At 46.2% G+C, this 8,589-nt stretch overlaps 1 protein-coding gene across 1 annotated transcript in view; it reads left to right on the top strand.

The window, feature by feature from the left end:
• ADCY2 (adenylate cyclase 2) overlaps window positions 1–8,589 on the top strand; it is a 1,242,889-nt gene that overhangs the window by 830,415 nt on the left and 403,885 nt on the right. The window lies entirely within an intron of this gene.

Below are 8,589 nucleotides of genomic sequence, written 5' to 3'. Positions count from 1 at the left end.
AATCTCCGCTGCTCACTGCTCCCCCTCTCAATCTCTGCTGCTTATCTGCTAACCCTCTCCTCTGCTGACAATCTCAGCAACTCATCTGTTCCCACTCTCCTTTGCTGCCAATCTCTGCTTCTCACTGCTCCCCTCGTTTCTCAATCTCCCCCTCTCAACTGCCCTCCCTCTCCTCTGCTGTCATTATCCGCCGTTGATCTGCTCCCCTCAATCTCCACTGCACATATGCTCCCTGTCTCCTCTGCTGTCATTCTCCGCGGCTCAACTACTTCCGCTTTCCTCTGCTGCCAATTTCTGCCACTCATCCGCTCCCCCTTTCCTTTGCTGCCACTTTCTGCCACTCATCCGCTCCCCCTTTCCTCTGCTGCCAATCTCCCCCTTTTCATCTGCTGCCAATTTCCGCCGCTCATCTGTTCACCCTCTCCTCTGCTGCCAATCTCCGCCGCTCATCTGCTCCCCCTCTCCTCCGCTCCCCCTCTCCTCTGATCTCATTCTCAACCACTCATCCTCTCCTCTCAATCTCCCCCACTCATCTGCTCTCCCTCTACTCTGCTGTCATTCATCGCCGCTCATCTGCTCCCCCTCTCCGCCGCTCAACTGTTCCCCCTCTCCTCTGCTGTCAATCGTCGCCACTCACTGCTACCCCTCTCCTATCAATCTCTGCGCTCATCTGTTCCCACTTTCCTTTGCTGCCAATCTCCGCTGCTCACTGCTCCCCCTTTCCTCTCAATCTCCGCTGCTCATATGCTCCCCGTCTCCTCTGCTGTCATTCTCCGCCGCTCATCTGCTCCCCCTCTCATCTGCTGTAATCCCCCCCACTCACCAGCTCCACCTCTCCTCTCAATCTTGCCCGCTCATCTGCTCCCACTCTCCTCTGCTGCCAATTTCTGCCACTCATCCGCTCCCCCTTTCCTCTGCTGCCAATCTCCCCCTCTCCTCTGCTCCCCCTCTCCTTTGCTGTCATTCTCCCCTGCTGTCATTCTCCCCTGCTCATCTTCTTCCCTCTCCTCTGCTGCCAATTTCTTCTGTTCATCTGCTCCCCCTCTCCTCTGTTGCCAATCTCCACCACTTACTGCTCCCCCTCTCCTCTCAATGTCCCCCGCTCACTCACCCTCTCCTCTGCAGTCATCTCTGCCGCTCATCTGTTCCCCCTCTCCTCTGCTGCCCTTCTCCGCCGATCATCTGTTCCCGCTCTCTTTTGCTGTCATTCTCAACCGCTCATCTGCTCCCCTCTCTGCTGTCATTCTCCGCTGCTCATCTGCTACCCCTCTCGTCTCAATCTATGCCGCTCATCTGCTCCCTCCCTCTCCTCTGCTGCCAATCCCCCTCGCTCATCTGCTCCCCTTCTCCTCTGCTGTCATTCTCAACCGCTCATCTGCTCCCCTCTCTGCTGTCATTCTCCGCTGCTCATCTGCTCCCCCTCTCCTCTCAATCTCATCCGCTCATCTGCTCACCTCTCTGCTGTCATTCTCTGTTGCTCATCTGCTCCCTCTCTCCTCTGCTGCCAATCTCTGCTTCTCATCTGCTTCCCCTCTCCTCTGCTGTCATAATCTAGCGTGCTGAACACACAGTGTGACTTTTAGGACAATATGAATATATAACTCAGGTGTATAGAGGAGACTTATGTACAGTTCCTCTGCTGTGGATAGTAGTGACATTGAATCTATGTCTGGATAACCTCGCTCCTATTCCCCACAGTGATCAGTGCTATGATCATTACATGAACGTCAGAGCACTTTTAAATTTCCCGCACCCAGCTCAGTGCAGTGAAATTTTTTTACTGACGTTACTGAGGGGCGGAAAATTGAATATGGTTTCTGTTACAGCTAATACTACAGGGTGCCCCTCCCCCCAGTCCCAAAACACTGACCAGCCCCCTTGTACCTGGCAAAAATGTATAATTTTTCCTCCTCACAGATGTAAATTTCTTAGCGAGAGGCTCAGCCATATTTCTACTCGCAAGTGAAGCCAGTCTGAGTACACCCAGCACACACCTCTAACTACAGTATGTGTGTGTGTAATATAAATATATATATATATATATATATATATATATATATATATATATATATATATATACACACACACACATACATACATACATACATACATACATACATACACACACACACACACACACACACACGTTCCTCGGAAACCAAACACACCCAAACTTAGGGGATCCGAGGACTTTTGCGCTTTTTCAGATTCCAAAACGAGGCTAAACGTCATTGTGACGTCGTCGGTTCTCGGATCTTGCGAGTTTTGGAATCTATAAATACCACCCTCCGCTGCAATCTAGCGCCATTTGAGAGAGGGATACAGAAGGGGTAGCATAGAGTGTAGAGCAATTGGGCAGGCAAAGTTAGAGAATTGAAAGAGATGGGAGGTAGCAGTGTTAAAGAAAGTAATCAGTGACATTCAGGAGAGCTCCATAGCTCCAGTGTTAAATCTCATTGCAGAAAAATACAAATACTATTGCTGCTGTCAGGGTTGGTGTAATTCTGCAGTCCAATTCTACTGTGTTATATAGGTAACACGAAAAGGAGAGCTGCTTTGCTAATTGTCATTGCTGAAATACAAATACTAGTCCTTACAGGCTTTTCCTCTGAATTTGCACCAAAAAAGTGTACGGTATTATATACACCCAGAGACAAGAGCTCCATTGCTAATTGTCATTGCTGAAATACAAATACTAGTCCTTGCAGGCTTTTCTTCTGAATTTGCACCAAAAAGTGTACAGCGTTATCAAAATGGATTCACAGCAGTACACAGAAGAGCAGGAGCACCAAGCAACTGCTGCCACCAGTCATGATGATAGTAATCCCTGTACGTCATCTGGTAAAGCCTATGTAAAAGTACATAGTGTATTTAAGTCAGGCAAACAGAAATGTAAAAAAACACCTTTTACCTTGGTCTAGATAAAAGAGCTGTAATCCAGGCAAAGTTATCTGCAGAAAAAATTAAAATTGCCATCATGCCATTCTACACACGCAGTGGCAAAGAAAGAATGAGGCCTTCGCCTTTCTCCATCAAGTGTATGAAATCTGCACTGTACATGAAAGGTACCTAACTAGATTATAATTTTGTGGGAAGTGGGGCTGATTCGAAGTTCACTGATGAACGCATCCGGGGGAGGGGGGGGGAGTTTCAGCGCTCGTTAACATGTATTAGCTGTAGAATTACCTCACTTATCCTAGAAACAGATGGAGCGATCAAATGAACCATGGCTCGTTTCATGATCCAATGACAATTCCATATTGCCCCACTTTTCTTTTCTGCCACTGCTGTGGGCCAATGTGTCCTAGATGTGGTAGGAACTGCTGTGTGCTTGAGTGATTGCTCTGTCGCTTAGCATCCAGCCAGATCGATGCAGTATTTGTCCAAAAGTGTATGAAAATAATATTGTGACCTGTGAGGTGGTTAAAATTGACTGAAAATGACTTGAAATTAGTGTTGAGGTTAAAAATAATGAAGGATCAAAAAAAAGAGCAAAATTATGTGATATTAGCATAAAATACAGATCCAAAACAAAACCAACACACAAAGCTAATCCAGATCCAAAACCAAAACCACTTTGCGAGGGTCATATACACATACACACACACACACACACACACACACACACACACACAATCCCCCCCCTTTGTTTCAACCTATGGGTGGAACACTTGTAACCCTAAATGCTCCTCTATTTCTTTACAAAACGTTTAACTTTATGCTGTAAACGGAGTACGAGGGTATTGGTTACAGATCCTTTCCAACCCAAAGGAACAATGGATAGTGGAGAAATTGGGGTAGTTGCCAGCAAACTTTTATAATGAGACATGGAAACATGGCACAGACACTCAGAGCAGGATGATCAACAATCAAATACCTCTTTTCGAACCCCTGGTTTATTGTCAAGATACAACAATCTGTTACCAGGTTCTACTGGCTTCTCATGAGTAATTTTCACTCTCTCTCTGGCTTTTATTAGAGTGGGGTCTCTTAATTGCTCCGAGGCACAAACATCCTTCTTTACTTTATCAGGTGTACAGTTAGCAGTCTTGACAACATTTCCCATCTCAATAGAACTTACACAAGCCTGTAGTCCATTGCTACCCTATTTCCTGACTCACCAACCACATTTGATAAAGGGAACACTTCTGGCTTGGGGTACATACCCCCTACCACTGTATCAGTGACATAACTATGTGGGTCTGGGCTATTCACTTTGGCAATCAACTGGGTTTCCCACAGCTTCCAAAAGTGGGAACTGTCACGGGCACTAGGAGTCTTTACCCAGGTATCACCAGATGATGGACTTACCAGAGTAGTATAGTTGGTAATATGGTACTCTGGTAGCAGGGTGACCATGGAACAGGAGACAGCAGATGGTGAGAGAATGCTCGAGGAAAGTCTATGACTAGCAGCACTGGTAATGGGTAGATAACTGTACACGAGGAACTAGATGGACAAGGAAACGTGAAGGTAGTCAGTGGTCTGCGTATAGCAAGTTGTACCACTGCTATAGTGAGGAGGAATGTCCAGGAGTAGCGAGGAGGTGGTGAGAGTCAGCGGTCTGCGTATAGCAAGTTGTACCGCTGTCTAGGTGAAGGAATGGAATCCCGGTGAAGGTAGGTAACAGGGAAGTCAGTGGTCTGCGTTAGCAAGTTGTACCACTGCTATGTGAGAGGATACTTGAAACTGGTGTCACAGGGAACAGGAGACAGTGGTCTGCATTTAGCAAGTTGTACCACTGCAATATATATGTGAGGAGGAGCACGAGGAGATGAATGCAATGCAGAGTATACACGGGCACACAGAACTTGATCCCACGATGATATGCACAATACAATGATAACTGAGCAGCACTGCATAAATATACAGAGTCACAATAACTATCCAGGCAAATAGGAAACACAGTCAAATGATAGCAATAGTCTCAGAGGATAGGGGACTCCGGAGGAGAACACATTCAGTCCAGCTAGATATGCAATACACAAGCACAGTCAATGAGAAGTATGCATACCGCGGTTCAGGAGAGCAGGCTGTCAGAGAGACGTGCAGGGATACCTGAACGGCTGAAGGCCAGCAGGAGGAGAGACCACTGGAAGGTGGAAGCGGTAATCAGGTTGGTGCAGCGCACGGTAGGTAAACCAGCAAGAACGAGGCAATACTCAGGAAGCAGTAGTATATGGAACTGGACAACTGAAGAACACGGGAGAGTTGAGGCGGTCTGATAACCAGTAGCAGAGATGAAAGCAGCAGAGCGCTGACCCGATGAACACAGGCGAGTTGAGGTGAGCAGGAACTCTGTAGAAGCACGGAGACAGCGGATAGAAATCAGCTGGCTGCAGACACGATGAACACAGGAGAGTTGAAGTGATCAGGATTCTGTAGAAGCACGGAGACAGCGGATAGGAATCAGCTGGCTGCAGACACGATGAACACAGGAGAGTTGAGGTGAGCAGGAACTCTGTAAAAGCACGGAGACAGCGGATAGGAATCAGCTGGCTGCAGACACGATGAACACAGGAGAGTTGAGGTGAGCAGGAACTCTGTAGAAGCACGGAGACAGCGGATAGGAATCAGCTGGCTGCAGACACGATGAACACAGGAGAGTTGAAGTGAGCAGGAAAACTGTAGAAGCACGGAGACAGCGGATAGGAATCAGCTGGCTGCAGACATGATGAACACAGGAGAGTTGAAGTGGTCTGGAAACCACAAACGAATAACAGGAATCAGCAGGAGCTGAATACACAAGGAAACACAGGAACACCTTCAGAGGCTCATGGGGAATGAGACTCCAAGATCAGGCCACAAGGTATTGACCACAGGTGCTTTAAATAGGGAGTGTTGCCTGATCAGCCAATTAACTAAAAGCAACAAGTACTGAAGGTTTTGAAAGGGCTGCACATGCTCAGACCCTCAGGATGGTGGACGACCACGGTTCCTAAATACACGAGAAATAGCACTCACAGTCTGGTGAGTGACAGGAACAATCTCTCCCCAATATCACATCAAATTTCAAACCGGGAACTAATCCCATAGGGACTACCATATGACAATACGGTGTTTCTACTTGTACTTCAGTAAGATCATAATGCAGTGTATCCCCGTGTATGCAGGTTACGCTAACAGTTTTCCTTTGATGCTTTAAGGGACCCACCATTTCTCCTTTTACAAGAGAAACCATGATGTCTGAACCTAGCAGTGCTTTTACCCTTTTATCTTCTATATCTTTATCTTCATTTTCTTTTCCACTCATTGACTCTTGTTGGTCTGCCAGTGCAGATATCTCTATTTCAGCCTGGACATGGGACTCTCTCTACTCTTGTACTTTTGTTTGAGAAGCTCGCTCTTCTAATGGTGCTGTCTGAGCTAGGAGGGTTTCGGCACCCAGCTTATCATGCCGAGTCTTTAATTCTTCACATTGAGTCATATTGCTTTTCAACATTTTCAACCTGGGACATGATCTTAATTTTCTCTTATATATCTGGGACTTTGGCATCAAGTTCTTTCTGCAGGTTTTCCTATTCATTCCTCCGTTTTTCTGCTTCCTCTTTTGCACTTTGACATTGACCTTTATTTGTATTGAGGGCTGCAATTTACCCTTGCAATATCAGTTTTTAACTTTCCATTCTCTGCAGTGAGCTGCTGTATTTGGGCCCTACCACTTTTTACACCTTCCTTAAGAAACTTCTTTTCCGCAAGCAACGTTTCTCTTTTCTTGCCGAGTTTGGAGTTAGATTCTTGCAACAGTAACACAATTGCTTCAAGCTTCTGTATCTTAGCTTGAAGATGCGGTGTTTCACCATTCAATTTTTTACTCTGATAATTGTCATGTGTCTTTATATACTCTTCCTTAACCTTTTCTTCACATTTCTGCAGCTCTGACACTTTCCTTACGCGTCACATAGTCAGAACACATCTGTTCTATCAATTTCTGCAACTGTGATTGCAATTCTACATGTATGATAGCTTCTTTAGTAATTTGATATTGTAACGCTGCATTTACTGCAGCCTCGCTTTTTAGCCTGTCTTGCAAGCCTGCCTCTTTTCCAGCCCCACTCTTCAGCTGCGTCTGCAACTCTGATTTTAGGGCCATCTCCCTGTCCAACTGAGCTTACAGGGCTGCTTGCTTAGTAACCTCTCTGCAGCTCTGTCCCTCTCTCAGTCAGGTCTTTTATCTCACTCTCCTGTTGTTTCCTGATCACGGCTAGCTCAGCTTTAGCTTTCTCCAACTCTGTGGTCAGTGCGGCAGAGGCTTGCAGGTGTGTTGTCAGCGGTACGTGGTTTTCCCGCAGTCTGGCATTTTCTGATAGGAGAGAGCTTGCTCTGTTTGCCTCCTCTTCACACTTCGGTGACTCATCTACCAACTGCTTCCCCAGTTGCATGATCCTTAAATGCATATGCTTCATATCTTTTTCATGCTCCTGGCGAGGAGCGGAGGATGCTTGGAGAAGCACCATACCCTCCTTTAGTGTCTTTTTCTCCACCAGCAACTTGCCCTGCTCTAGCTCAGCCTTCCTGTGATTCTGCTCTAACTCTGCAAATTTTTGGCTTAGTTGAGCAATGGTCTCCTCGCAGGCTCTCTTGGTTTCTGCGTGCAGCTCAGCTGGGACGTGACTACTTCTCATCTGCCCCTTTAACTCCTCAATCTGCTAATGCAGCAGGACTTTCTCTGCCTGCAGCTTCTCCTTTTCCTGAGTAAGAGTACTGCTCTTTACTTTCATTTCATCAAATTCCTTCTTAAGTGTGTCCCACTTTGCATCTGAATGTTTCTTCTCGCTGTCTGTAGTTACCAGAGCTTTTCCTCGCTCTGTTTTCAGATTATCTTGTAGCTCATTTATTTCTCTTCCCATTTGCTCCATACGCTGCTGGTATTTTAAGCATTCTACTTGTGCGGCTTCAAACCTTGTTTCCACAATTTCTTTTTCTTGTTTCAGCATTTCTATGGCTTGTTCCTGAGACTTTGCTTTCGCTTTAATAGAGTTCGCTTTTTTACTGAAGGCTTCAAGGACTTGTTGCTGTTTCTTCTGAGACTCCTCTAAGCCTAACTGTTGTTGTCTGATGGCTGCCTGCTGAATTGGGTTAGCTGCCTTTTGTTGCCTCTGGGTCTCCTCCAGAGCCACGGCATCCTGTAACTGCTGTTGACTTAGGGCGGATTGCTGGGCCACAGTGGATTGCTGGACCATAGCAGCTTTTAGAAAGTCTTTTAGCATGTTCTCCTTTTCAGGGCACTGATTCACAGCCTTTTTCCAGAGTTCAATGTGCATCTAGTCCTTTATCAGACATAACTGCAGCATCTTGTAACAGCTGTTGCCCAACGGCTGTCTGCTGAGCTGTAACACTTGGTAGTAAGTCTTTATCAGAAACCTCCTCCTCTTTTAACCTAGAACAATGATGAGGGTCATAATCTATTGCCACACCAACGTGTTCCAAGTTCTGATTTTTGTCTCTCTCCATATCGACACACTTGTATACACGCTTTCTGGGTTGAGACAGTTGGCTTCTGCTTTTTCTTGCCCATTGTAGCTTGAAACGCAGGCAATGTATCTTCTTATAAATTGAGCACTTTCTTTATAAAAGAACCACTTCATT

Source organism: Mixophyes fleayi, chromosome 5 (assembly GCF_038048845.1).
Source record: "Mixophyes fleayi isolate aMixFle1 chromosome 5, aMixFle1.hap1, whole genome shotgun sequence".
In the NCBI taxonomy this organism is placed as follows: Eukaryota; Metazoa; Chordata; class Amphibia; order Anura; family Limnodynastidae; genus Mixophyes; species Mixophyes fleayi.
This window is presented reverse-complemented; position numbering and strand designations above follow the sequence as displayed.